Here is a 13,405-nt window from a genome sequence, read left to right as displayed (position 1 = left end):
CCAAAAACATTATAAGAAATGAAATTACAAACCAACATCCCTTGTTGAACATAGATGCAAATATCTTTAACAAACTTTTAGCAAACCTATTCTGCAATATATTACAAGAATAATACATCACGTCCAAGTATAGTTTAGCTCAACAATGCAAGGTTAGCTTTACCTTAAAAAATCAATCAGTGTAATTCACCACATTAAGAGAGAATAAAGGGTACAAATCATATGATCATCTCATTAGATTTAGAAAGGACATTTGAGAAAAATCAATATCCGTTCATGATTAAAAAAAACTCTTAGTAAACTAGAAATAGGAGGGAACTTATTTTCTCAATCTGATGAATGGCAGCCGTGAAGTATATACCAGTAACATCATAGGTAATGTTCAAGGGCTGAAAGCTTTATCCCTAAAATCAGGAAAAAGGCAAGGGTATCCGTTCTTCAATATTCTTATTCAACATTGTGCTAAAGATCCTAATTAGTGCAATAAAGGCAAAAAGAAAAAAGAAAGAAAATGCACAGTTTAAAAGGAAGATACAAATCTCTTTTTTTTCTATAGATAACATGATCATATACATAGAAATGCCTGTGGGATCTACAGGAAAGCTACTAGAACCAATAACTGAGTTAATAAAGTCAGAGTACAAAAATCAACGTATTTCTATATACTGGTCATAAATAATTGGAAAGTGAAGTTTTAAAAATCCATACTACTTACTTACATGGGACTTCCCTGGCGGTCCAGTGGTTAGGACTCTATGCTTCCACTGCAGGGGGCCCAGGTTCAGTTCCTGGTCAGGAACTAAGATCCTTCAAGCCATGCGGTACAGCCAAAAACAAAAATCCATACCACTTGCGATATGGAAGTGCAAAGGATTTAGAATAATAACCAAGTGTTGGAGAGAGGAGCAACTGGAACTCTCATGCATGGCTGATGGGAACATAAAATGTCACAACCACCTTGGAAAACAGTTGGGCCAACTTTCGTAAAGGTAACATACCCAAATCATTCAACCATGCAGTTCCATTCCTAGGTATATATATCCAAGAGAAATTAAAATATATGTCTACCCAAAGACTTTTACACAAATGTTCTTAAGAGTCAAAACCTGAAAACAACCCAAGTGTTCATCAACAAGTAAATGGATAAACAAATTGTGGTATATCCAAACAATGAAATTCTCTCAGCAATAAAAGAGAACAAACATATATGTAACACCATGGATGAATTTTGAAAACATTCTGAGAGGAAAAAACCCAGACTCAAAAAAAGAGTACCTACTCAGTATTTCCATTTGTGTGAAATTCTGGAAAAGAGAAAAAACTAATCTGTAGTAACAGAAAGAAAATCAGTCGTTGCTCCCTGTTTACCACTCTCCCCCCTCCACTAGACTCTATAAAACTTGAAAGTGAGGATTGTCTTTTGTTAGTATTCCCATGTGCCAAGCACTGTTCTAAAGGTCTAAGGGGTTTGCATAGGTGCTTGGCATACTTGTAATTATTTGCTAAATGAATACTGAATGTTGAGTTTGAGAGGATAATGGAACGGGAAAGCAGATGCGTTTCTTAGGCAATTAGAGTGGTCAGGCAGGGAGATGTAGCCTGGGGAGGCATTTACATAAAAGTGATAGTTGAAGCCATGATGTAGAATCCCTCAAGGAGAACTTGTAACCCTCTTGTGGCACTTAGTGTCTTCATTACTTACCTGGCAGTATTGCTCCAAAATAAGAAGCAGGAGAGACCAAGAAAATTTTACAAGCCTGCATTATCTATTAATCGAATTAACAACTTCTGAGTATTCAGGAATTGGCTCTTCAGATAGTTGGCAAAACAAAAACAAACAAAAAACCCAAGTCTGTCTGGTGTTTGACGCTTGCCTCTTCCCTTTCTATGCCAAGAATAATGAAGCAGTGACATTGAGAAAGTAGGAGAAAAAATCCTAGGGAGATGGCAGCAGCCTGGATGCAAAAAATATAGCATATCTATATCCTATTTCTCCTCAAGGGCTGTTCCTATTGTGCCTATTCTGGGAAGCCTACCTTAAAAAACTACAGAATTTATTGCTTGTGTTAGTCATTTGGTAATTAGCCGTGTTGCCTTTTTCTTTCGTCAACTTTACAAAGGTATGATTTACACAACTACAGCTGTGTGCACCAATGTAACTTTCATCACATCAGGATATATAACGCTTGCATAGCCCCCAAACACTTCCTTCTGCCCCTTTGCGGGTAGTGTCCTCCCTGCCCCAGTCATAGGCAACGACTTGTAATCACCATCAACCCTTTACTCTTACATCTTGATTCTCAAGCCCGTCTTCAGTTATATCCAGTCTCTTTAGTGGCCTCTCATCAGTCAATAGGACTATTGGAGGTTTTCTACTAACTCCACACAGTGACACTAGGTGGGGTTGCTGAGCTAAAGCACCTAAGAATGGCTGGGCAGCCAAATCAGAATTTTGGAGCTGAACGAGACCTTAGGGATGATCCAGTCTGCCCTTTCTATTTTGCAGATGAAGAAATTAAAGATCAGAGTAGTTATCTGATGTAATCCCTGCCTGCAATTGTCTCAGAAATCCAGTCTCCCCATTTCTGGCAAACCCCATCCCATTCTTCATCGGAAATGATTGAATAATGAAGCTGGATGTGTTTACAAATCCTACTTTTTCTCTAAGATAATTTGATCAAGCCCTCGTGATTCTGTAAGCTCCACAGGAGTAGGACCAAGCTGCTGTCATTCACTGACAGCTCTGTCTGGCATATAGTAGATCCTCAGTTAATACTTGTTGAATGAATGATAGGGATCTATCCTGTTTTTAAAGCTCTAGATCTCAGATCTTCCTCAATACCTGTTCCAATGCTCTCTGAAGCAGATTCCCCCGACACAGCCTCATTCCCTTGACATATATGTCAATCCTTCTTTTTTTTTTTTTTTTTTTTAAATATTGCTTTCCCTCTTTTTTTTTTTTTTAATAGGGAGCATTTTCTTTTTTTCAAATTTTATTTATTTATTTTATTTATGGCTGTGTTGGGTCTTCGTTTCCGTGCGAGGGCTTTCTCTAGTTGTGGCAAGTGGGGGCCACTCTTCATCGCGGTGCGCGGGCCTCTCACCATCGCGGCCTCTCTTGTTGCGGAGCACAGGCTCCAGACGCGCAGGCTCAGCAATTGTGGCTCACGGGCCCAGCCGCTCCGCGACATGCGGGATCCTCCCAGACCAGGACCCGAACCCGCGTCCCCCGCATTGGCAGGCAGACTCTCAACCACTGCGCCACCAGGGAAGCCCAATCCTTCTTTGTCTAGCTTCCATGAAGATGTTAGAGCTGGAAAGAACTTTGGAAAAATTATCCAGCCAAAATCCCTCATTTTGTCAATGAGAAAACCAAATAAGGTGATTTGTCCACGGTCATATAACTAACTGGTTAGTGGCAGAGCCGAGATTAGAATCTTACCTAACTCATCGTCTTAAAAAAAATTCAGCTGCTTCAAGAGACTATCAGATTTCTTGTACCTGTCCTTTAAATGTTCCCTCACCTTTCCTCCAGGTCATAGACTCCAGCTTATTATTAATTTTGAAAAAAAATTTTTTTGATTGCTTCCCTCTGGGAGCAGGCTTGCCATTCATATCCTTTCTTTTCCTGATTGCATTCAAACGACTAACCTACCCTATCATTGCTACTCACCCATCTACCCTTTGCACCTCCTAGATCTTAATCCCTGCCCTTGAAAAGAAACAGTAGGTCCTCTTTCGCACCTGAATGAGTAGGGATGGGTCTTCAGATATTCCAAGGAGGTTGTCCCTGCCTCGTTAGTTTCAGAACAGACAGATCGCAGACATCTAGGACACCTCCAGGACTGTTCTAAGATGGTGTTTTGTAGTTCTATTCAGAGCCGCAAAAGTAATGTTGGGCTCTGTGATGACATAACCCAGGGCAATCCCTAAACAGAGTGTTCCCTAACTGGACTAAATGACATTCAGGTACTGTTTTGCTAACACCACCCAGGAAATGGAAAATTTTCTATATCCAGTAACTGTTTCCTTGATATCCCAACACTCTGTATAAGTTCTAAGGGCTGGTTGGTTTATTTCTTTACCAACCCTACTATCTAGTTGTGGTAGATTTTTTACGTGACCATAAATTCTTCTACTCTCATCAAGAGGTAAAATGTATTTGTCCACTCCTTGAATCTGGCTTGGCCGTATGACTCACTTTCACCAATGGGACATTAGCAAAAGTGTTGCAAGCTGAGGCTTTGAAAGCACCTGAGTATTGGGCGTGTCCTCTTGCTGTGCTTGGAACCTTAACATTACGGTGTGAATGAGCCCAGGCTAGCCTGCTAAACGATGAGAGGCCATGTGCAGAAGAAACCAGACCCTTACCAAGAGCCTTGTAAATGCCAAACATCTGAGTGAGGCCATCCTAGATCATCCAGCCACTGCCAACATGCCAGCTGACTGGAGAAGCTTGAGTAAGTCCAGTAGAATCAGTCAAGACTGTCCAAACAGAAGAACTTCCCAGCCAACCCATGGAATTGTGAGCTAAATTATTGGTTGTGTTAAGTCATTACATTGTGGGGTAGCATGTTATACAACAAATACCACCTGATGTATATATCCTGGTAAAGGTTCCCTAAGGAAAAGGCAATCAGTATTTTCTTCTTCCTCCTCATCTTAACCCTCATCCTCCTATTCTTCTATCATCATAGGTTTAGTTAGCTATTTTGACTGTACGTGATGTTTAACCTCAGTGAGGGAATAGCGGAGTACAATTGGTATTAAAACTGGGTCAACTGCAGGTTTAGACTTAGGTTACCTCTGCCTGACAATCCATCGTTAAGAGTTGTTTCTCTCTCAGGCCTTGGAATCTCTTGGGAAATAAGGTCCCCTTTCTCTCTAGGCATAGATCCACTCCATGGATTCAGATCAGAATTACTCTCCTCATTGACACAACATCTTTCTTGGATTCTGCTTACGGAACTTCTCTGGTCTAAATTTCCTCTTTTATTAAAGTGGCAGTAATTTTCTCCTTCTTGAAAATTTTCTCATCCTTGTAGAATACACACACTTTTGGAAACCCTAAATTGTATCACAACTTGACCCCCAGCATCTTCCCAGGCTTCTAAACCACAATTCTAGATCCCCAAACCGGACCACTCAGGGAGTTACTTCTGGGTACTCATCCCCTAGGTTCATCTCCTAGCACTATATGAATGTTTTTTCACTCATTACAACAAACTGAGGATAAAATCAAACATGACAGAAGTAGTCCTCCCCTTAAAGACCTTATGGCATATCTAAAAATTCTTAAAACCAATTCCAATCATGTTTTAGTTAGAATTTGATTCCCAGTGGGGAAGAGGATGAGATGATGACCTTGAGAGGGATAAGAATTACCTAATAGGCTTATTCCAAGTAATTCTGTCCTGAACTGTTTTACCCTTTGGGGTTGATGCAACTTCACATGAATCTGACGTGTCATGAAAAAGCGGTAACTAACTATATGGCATTCACTCATATTTCTAAAAATGAAAAACCACAGTGGAGCTAGGGTGATACTGAAGCAGGATTTTTTTTATGACAAAGTGTGGGCTGCTCTGTAACAATGCTTCCCAATTCAATTTGCCGATGACTCACGCCTTCCATTCTTTGAGTCTATAAATCAATGGGGAAAACCAGGCTCTGCATCTTTGATTCGGCATCACTCTTTGCTGTTGGAATCCTCAGAGAGTTGCTGGGGGAAATGACAGGGCTTCGCTCTGCACAGGACAAAGATTTTGCATGGACACATTCCAAACTTAAACTGTCCCCTGGATTTTGAACCAAAGTGAAAGAAACCAAAGAAAACCTCTCAGTTTCTGAAGCTCAGCATGTCAAAAATAGGAAGGTTTGGGGGTAAGGGCGAGTACTCAACTAGGAAACATTCCAGTAAATAATTTTTTTCCAGCTGCAGCTCAGTGTTTTAATTTTCATAATAGTTTGCTGTTAATAAAAGCAACAATACATTGAGTGTGGGAGATGAAGAAAAACAAATACGCATGAATAAACAAAAGTCACCTGTTAATTTAAGACCCTGTCTGATTAGCTCAAGGCAAAAAAGGGAGATTGTTGGAAATGTAACAAGGACAAAAGCGTTACAGTTTAATGTTTACAACTTTTCCCCACCCATGCTTTTTAAAGAGGATTTGTGTGTGTGTGCATGTGCTGCTTAGCTACTGAACTTGTAGATGGTAATAACCAATAGAGCTACAGATCTGCACCAGCCTCTTCTACCTGCACACAACCCAAGATGGTCACCAGTCCTAAGTTAACATGTATATATCCCTCAGCTACCTAACCACAGTTTCTGGGTTTGGTAGTCCAGTTTTGTGTTGTAGCCTCTGATAGGTTCACCTTGGGTCAAGTGTCTATTCAGGTCCAGTCACCTTATTACACTGTTATAGCTTACATTTCAAGGTGAACATTTTTCCATAGCATTTAGCCCAAACATGACACTGGAGGGAAGTTTTTAGCTAAGTTACCCCAGATGTTTCATGGTTACGCAAGAGTGCAAAACATGTTTTCCCCACTGAATGAAAATACAATATAAGTTTTCTCTAGCAGCTGTGGCTGGAGATTGCAAAATGGAATAATCTGGCCACCCTCCAGGCTATTAGCACCCCTCCCCCTCCCCCAAGGGCGAAGGACAGTCACACCAAAGAGAAGGGAAAACACAGTGCTCTCAAGTTCACAGCTAATATTGAGAAATGGAGCTGCTGGAGCATCTGAAACGTATCAAAATAGAGGTGACAGAGAGGAGGAATACAGAGCACCTTGCGCTATGACCTGTGGATCAGACTAGTTCATTTAGAATGTCTTTGAGCACCATGACTCCAGTATTCGTCTCAAGACAATGCATGCCAGGATTTCAGGCAGTGTGGTAAGAGTGGTAGAGAAAGTTGGGGAGAAAAAAGTCTTTCCAGTGCCCTTCAAATAGAATATGGCATCTGGGGTAACTTAGCTTAAAACTTCCCTCCAGTGTCACATTTGGGCTAAACGATATAGAAAAATGTTCACCTTGAAATGTAAGCTATAACAGTGTAATAACTCATTATTACACGTGTTTGGATGCATACCCAGTAGGGAGTGTTCTTCACCCAGATTTAATAGTTCCCCCATTTCTAAGACTGTTTAGGCCTTAGTCCCATTGCGTCTCCAGAAGAATGCAGGGTAGTACAGTGGGGAAGGTGTAGATTTGAAGTCAGACAGTACAGGTATAACTCTTTACGTCTGCCACATCGCAGCCATGTAACCTTTAGGAAGTCACTTAATTTTGCTAAACCTCAGTTTCCCTGAAAAACACCTCATTGGGATTGCTACCAGGAGTAAGCGAGGTCATGTGCACAGTACACAGTATTTGCTCCTTAAATGGTCATTCCCTTTATCTCCTTTACTGTACTTTGGTGTCTTCTCCGTACTTCTGTCCCCCACTTTAGTGTGAGGGACACATGAAAAGTACTCTGCTGATGCTTAAAAAAACAAATCTCATCATGCATTTCAAAATTCCTTCACAGTTAGGAAGTTCTTTTCTAAGTACTCTTGTCTATCAGTCTTTAGTTGATACTTCATAGCATGCCTCACACCTCTTTGTCTGGTGAGCATCTAAACTAAGGATTCTTGCCACTAAGTCATCCCTTTATGAGTTAGCCTGGGTCCCAACCAGACCTTCCTCTGGAGAGGGAGAAAGGAGTGAGAGAGCATGCATTGAGCTGTGGTGTCTTCCAATTGGACTTGCCAGTCCAAGGGCGCTGGGCCTTCAAGATTCTGCTTCAGATCAGCCTCCAACTGATCCAGTGCTACTTCCAGTCTGTCACCAAATCTCCAGGCCAGAAGACTTCCCAAAGGCCAGACGTGACCTTGAGTCCACCAGAAGTTCAGGCCAGGTCCAGAATTATACCGTATTTCAACTGCCCTCCCAACCCTAACTCCTCCTTCTTGGTCTCTCAGAGACCAATCATTTAATGGTCCTGAGGGGTTCAACTCTGGAGAAAGGGACAAAGACTGAGTAGAATTATTATTTTAATTTCTACTTGATTTAACTTAATTTTCTTGCAGTGTAATTGATTTCCTTAGGACCCTAGTACTTGGGCCAGTGCTGCTTATTATTGGGTTAAGTATCTCCAGATTCCCAGATACCCCCTACTTTTATCTGTACCCTCACTGCATGAAGCCTCTGAGGACTTAGAAGCTAAGGTCTGAGTCTGATGTTGAAGATTATTTAAACTTCCAGAGTCTTACCCGGAATTGCACAGGATGCTTGTTAAGATCTCCACCAGGCAACATAACCTGACACTATTAGGTGATTAGGGGTATGGAGATTACCAACCGGGGCTGCAATCTTACTGTTCAAAGTTGTCTTCGCTGGGCATTCATAAAATATATGCTAAATTCAACTTTATATATTCAATTGCGAAGTACCTTGACATCATTAAATTATTTCTTCATTCAACAAATAGTTAATAAACACTTGTTATGTATCAGGACTGTGGGGATACAACGAGATTAGAGTAATGAGAAAGACATACATGTCCCTGCCTTCATGGAGTTTACTATCTACTGAAAAATTAGACATGAAACAGAGTCAAAAATATGATGAGTGTTGCAAAAGTATAACCATAGGATGCTTATGAAACCCTTTATCAATCAAGTGTGGCTGCATAACATTGGGTTATTATTATTTTTAGGGTTTTATCCTGCACCTTGCAACCATTAAAACATATATCCAGCTCTGTGCCTCCTTGCCTCTAGGGTGATCAGCTCATCCTGGTTTGTCCAGGACTTTCTTGGTTTGGCACAAAATTCCATGGTCAGAGAAAACCCTCAATCCTGAGCAAACCAGGATGGTTGGTTTCACTTCTTGCCTTAGGGAAAGTTTGGAGCGGAGTTCTTTGACTTTTGTTTACAAAAGCCTTAGTCTTTCAGGTTAACTGAGGTGAATCCTTCAAAAAAGTCAATTTCATGAAGCAACAACATAGAAAGGCAGAGAAAGTATTCTAGATTAAAACTATATTCTAGAAGGGTATAAAGAGAAAATGCAATGTGTGACTCAATTGGATGCTGGTGTTTGTTTTTAAGCATAAAAAAATTATTGGAATGGAACATTTGAGGGGAATCGAATATGAACTAGATTTTAGATGGTTTTGTGGAAATACTGATAATTTTGTTAGGTGTGACCATGGTGTTGTGGTTATATAGGTGTATGCCTTTATTTTTAGAAGACACAGTCTGGAGTACTTAGAGGTGAGGAAGCAATGATGGCAAAATATTAACAATCTTTTAGTCCAGTAGAATTTATAAGGATGATCATTTTATTATTCTTTCAACCTTTCTGTATCTGAAAATAATAAAAAGTTTTGGGAAAGAAGTTAGCAACCATTGAGCAAAATAAGGTTTGAGATGGGAGTAACTACTCCGGGAACCAGAAAATGATTCCTCTAGAATGGAAGGAAGAGGAAAAAGGAGGAAAATGGTTGTGTGTCAGTGGTGTTGATTCTAGGCCCACAGTATCATGGCAAACCCAGCAAAGTTCCCCATGCTCCAGTCTTGGCCTTGAAGCAGCAAGCATGGCATTGAGGCAGCCAAGAGAGCCCCTGACTGATGATATAGGCATTTTGGTAGATAGATTCCTGGGAAAACAGATGACTGGTGACCAGATGACAGTGTGGAATTTTGATCAAAAAGTCTTCTATGGGAAGAGTGCAAACTAAAACTGAGATTCAATTTCCATCACCCCAAAGAGCTACATTTTCTCCACATCTGAGTCTATGGGCTGCATTGAATGCCCTAGACACTAAACTGGTGACTCCAGAAAGGTCCACCTGAGTGAGTGACATTTTGGCTGACAGATTAGTAGGAGTTGGCCTGTGAAAGGGGGCAGAATTAGTACTTCAAGCACCAGAAGCTAAAGAGTGTGTTGGTGCCTTGGAATCAACTGAGAGAAGTTCCACATGGTTGGAGCAGAGACCTAGGGCCAGGGTGACATGAGATAAGGGTGGGAAAGTGGGCAGGGGCCAGGATGTGCTAGACCTTCCAAACTGGGCAAAGGAAATGACGCACACCTTCCTCCCCACCTCCAGAACCCCAGGGTCCGTCCTTCTCTCTCGACACCCCTGCTGCACGCCAGTGGCCATGCCTCAGGGCTCCTTGGAGTGCTTGGTTTGAGCTACAGATTAGAAGTCACTCTGACTGGGCACTAAGTTCCTTCTGCAAAGGGGATGATAATGAAGGAAAGGCCAGTCTTCTGAATCTCCTGCCACCTGTCCCTTCTTGCCCACTAATGCCAATAATACATGATCCTCACGCCCACCCCCCCCCAAAGACTCCCCAGGTATCTGTAGGGACTCTCTAGGGGGAGAGGTCTCACATGTGTTCACAGACAAGTCTAGCTAGTCATCGCCTGGTGTCTGTAGGTCATCCCTTCTGTACTGCCCCAGCACCTCTCAGCAGTGCCCTCTCGCCTGGGCCCAGCTGTGTACACCAGGCACCACAGTCTCCGTCCTGCAGCTGAGGATGGGCACAGGCGGTGCCAAAGCTGTGAGATGTTGTTCTGTGCAGTGGCAAAGAACGCCCCCCCCTTTATGTGTATGCTCAATCAGTAGGGTCCCAAAGTCATTTTCCTTCTGCCCAAATGGTTTATATTGGTTATAGAAAAACAACTTTCAGTTTTAATGCACAGGTTCCCAGCTTTCCATGGAACTCAGATATATAACCACAGGGCGGAAACAGGGGTTGGGTAACAGGGCCTTGGGCCATGAGCAAACGTACATCAGACACTAAGCGGTCCTCCAAATCACTCCTCCTTTTGGACAGTGGAGGCTTTGTTAGTGGGTCAGCCTTGTGGTGCCTGGCTCCTATGTCCCTGGGATGACTATTCTCCTGGGAGGAGCTTCCTCTCATAGAGATTTCTGGGTCTGCTCGCTGGTTCTCTGAATGTGCCAGACCTATCTGAACCCCAGCAGAGCTCATAGCTTGGGCTCCTCCTGGGACCCACACTTTGTGTCTCCCACTGGATCAGGATGCTTGAGGAGGGGACAGGATCTTATTTGCACTTGTATCCTTGGCATGTAGGAGGTGCTCAATTTATTTTTATTGAAGGACCATCCCATACACTAGGCCAGTGGTCACCAACTTCAGCTTGATGGAAACCACTTGGAATATTGTTAAAACACAGATTTCTAAGCCCCTTCCCAGAGATCTAATTCATTAGATCTGGAATGAGGGTCCAGGAACCTGTGTTTTTGTAAGATCCCAGGTAATTCCAATGCAGATGGTTCTTAAATCTCCCTTTGTCTCTACCTCAAGCAGGCCTGAAACAGAGACACTATTAGCCCTTTAGCGCCTTCGTGAGAATTAGAAATAGGCACCTCTTCTCCTTCAGGTTGCATCAAGTTCAAGGCCAGGGTGACAGCTTGGTGAGCAGAGTTTAGGCTGTTGTTTCAGTCCCTTCCTCCCCTTTACCAAGCATCCTTGTACTATGTACAACCTGCACAACTGTTTGCAGCAGCCTGGTCAGAAGTCTGCTTTTGCTGAGAAATCACTTGAGAAATTCACCTTCGTGTCGCCTAGTCTTTCAGTAAACTCTAGGAAACTGCTAGGATTGAATTGGGCTCTTTACTCGCACCTGGAGATCAGGCGAGCCAGTAGCCAGTCTCCAGACCTTTTAAGAGGGGTCTGGGGAACATGAACTTGAAAGATCTAACACAGAGGTTCTTACCCTTTGCCACATATCAGAATCACTGGGAGCTTTGGAAGACTTTGATGCCTGGGTCTCACCCGCAGAACTTAATTGACGGGGGTGCAGCCTGGACATCAGACTTTTTAAGAGCTCCCCAGGTGAGACTAGTGTACAGAATCTCAGACCTAATAGAACTCCCACCCCGACCAGGTTGAAGCTTTGGCTGCTGTGTGTCTTCCTAAGAATTGGAGGACCAGGGGTGCTCTCACCTCTCTGACCAGAGAATGCAACTGGCTCTCTTGCTCTGTGTGATCCAGCTTTGTGCAAGTTCTTCAGGCTTTCCCTCAATGAGTGCCTCTGCTTATGCTTCTTGGCACTTCTGCCAATCACCTTTACCCCTGAAATTTCTGAACACTCTCCTAGAACTAGCCCTCCTCTCACTTCCTTCCCCCCAAGCAAAATCCATCTATTTTTAATGTGTTACACTCCCCATCAGTTTGATAAACTAGTCTTCTACAAGGCATAAATGGCAGGCAAAGCTTAAACACTGTCTCTCTGAAATATGTGCCAAAACAATTTGCTAATATGCCACAAAGAAATTAATGTTAGAACAGGAAGGTGTTATTTTTAAATGGTGGGACCCAAACTTGGGATGTTGCTTTTTTGGAGAGAGGGAACCTCATACTTAAGGGAGTAGGAGACAGTAGCTGAGAGCCTTCTGGAAGCCCCCACTGTTTTTGCCACTTGCAAAAATGGCTGGACTTCCACTAGTAATGCTGGTGATGCTATTCTTGCAAAGGGCTTAGAAGAAGGAATAAAGGATTCAAGTCCCCCATTAGAAGGTGAGCTCCTAGAAAGAGAGACCATATTCTATCCCTTTTTGAATTCTGCTTCATTCTTACCACATAATTTGTATACTTTTGTTATTCAATAATTGTTATTGAGTTGCCAGATTTCTTTTTAACATCTTTATTGGAGTATAATTGCTTTACAATGGTGTGTTTGTTTCTGCTTTATAACAAAGTGAATCAGCTACACATATACATTTATCCCCATATCTCCTCCCTCTTGCGTCTCCCTCCCACCCTCCCTATCCCACCCCTCTAGGTGGTCACAAAGCACCGAGCTGATCTCCCTGTGCTGTGCGGCTGCTTCCCACTAGCTATCTATTTTACATTTGGGATAAGCTAGGACGAAGTGAGAGAGTGGCATGGACTTATATATACTATCAAATTTTTTAAATTAAAACTTAGCACCGATTTATTGAGTGGCTACTATGTCCTGATCCCTGAGCTAGTTGCTTCCATACATTATTTCATCCAATATATTAGTAAATCCTCACGTATTGGTTAGGATACAGGCTAAGCTGCTGTAACAAAGATATCTCAAAATAGAGGGTTAAGCAAGGTGTGAGTTTCTTTTTTTCTCAAATGATGATCCAGATTATGGTTCACTAAATAAGTCCAGGGTTTCTCTCTGCCATCTTTAACATGTGGCTTCCATCCTTGGGGCAAACATGGTTGCTCCTGCCAATGGGCAAAGGAAAAAGTCCAAGGAAGCACATCTGCATTTCTAGAAGCACAACCCAGAAGTGGGAGAAAACATTTTGCTCCCATCTTATTGGCCAGAATGTAGTCACATGATCAGAACAATATGCAAAGCATTCTGGGAAATGTAGTTTCTGGTTAAGTGGCTATTGGGGAT

This window comes from Balaenoptera borealis (assembly GCF_965194805.1).
Source record: "Balaenoptera borealis genome assembly, chromosome: 3".
Lineage (NCBI taxonomy): Eukaryota > Metazoa > Chordata > Mammalia > Artiodactyla > Balaenopteridae > Balaenoptera > Balaenoptera borealis.
This window is presented reverse-complemented; position numbering follows the sequence as displayed.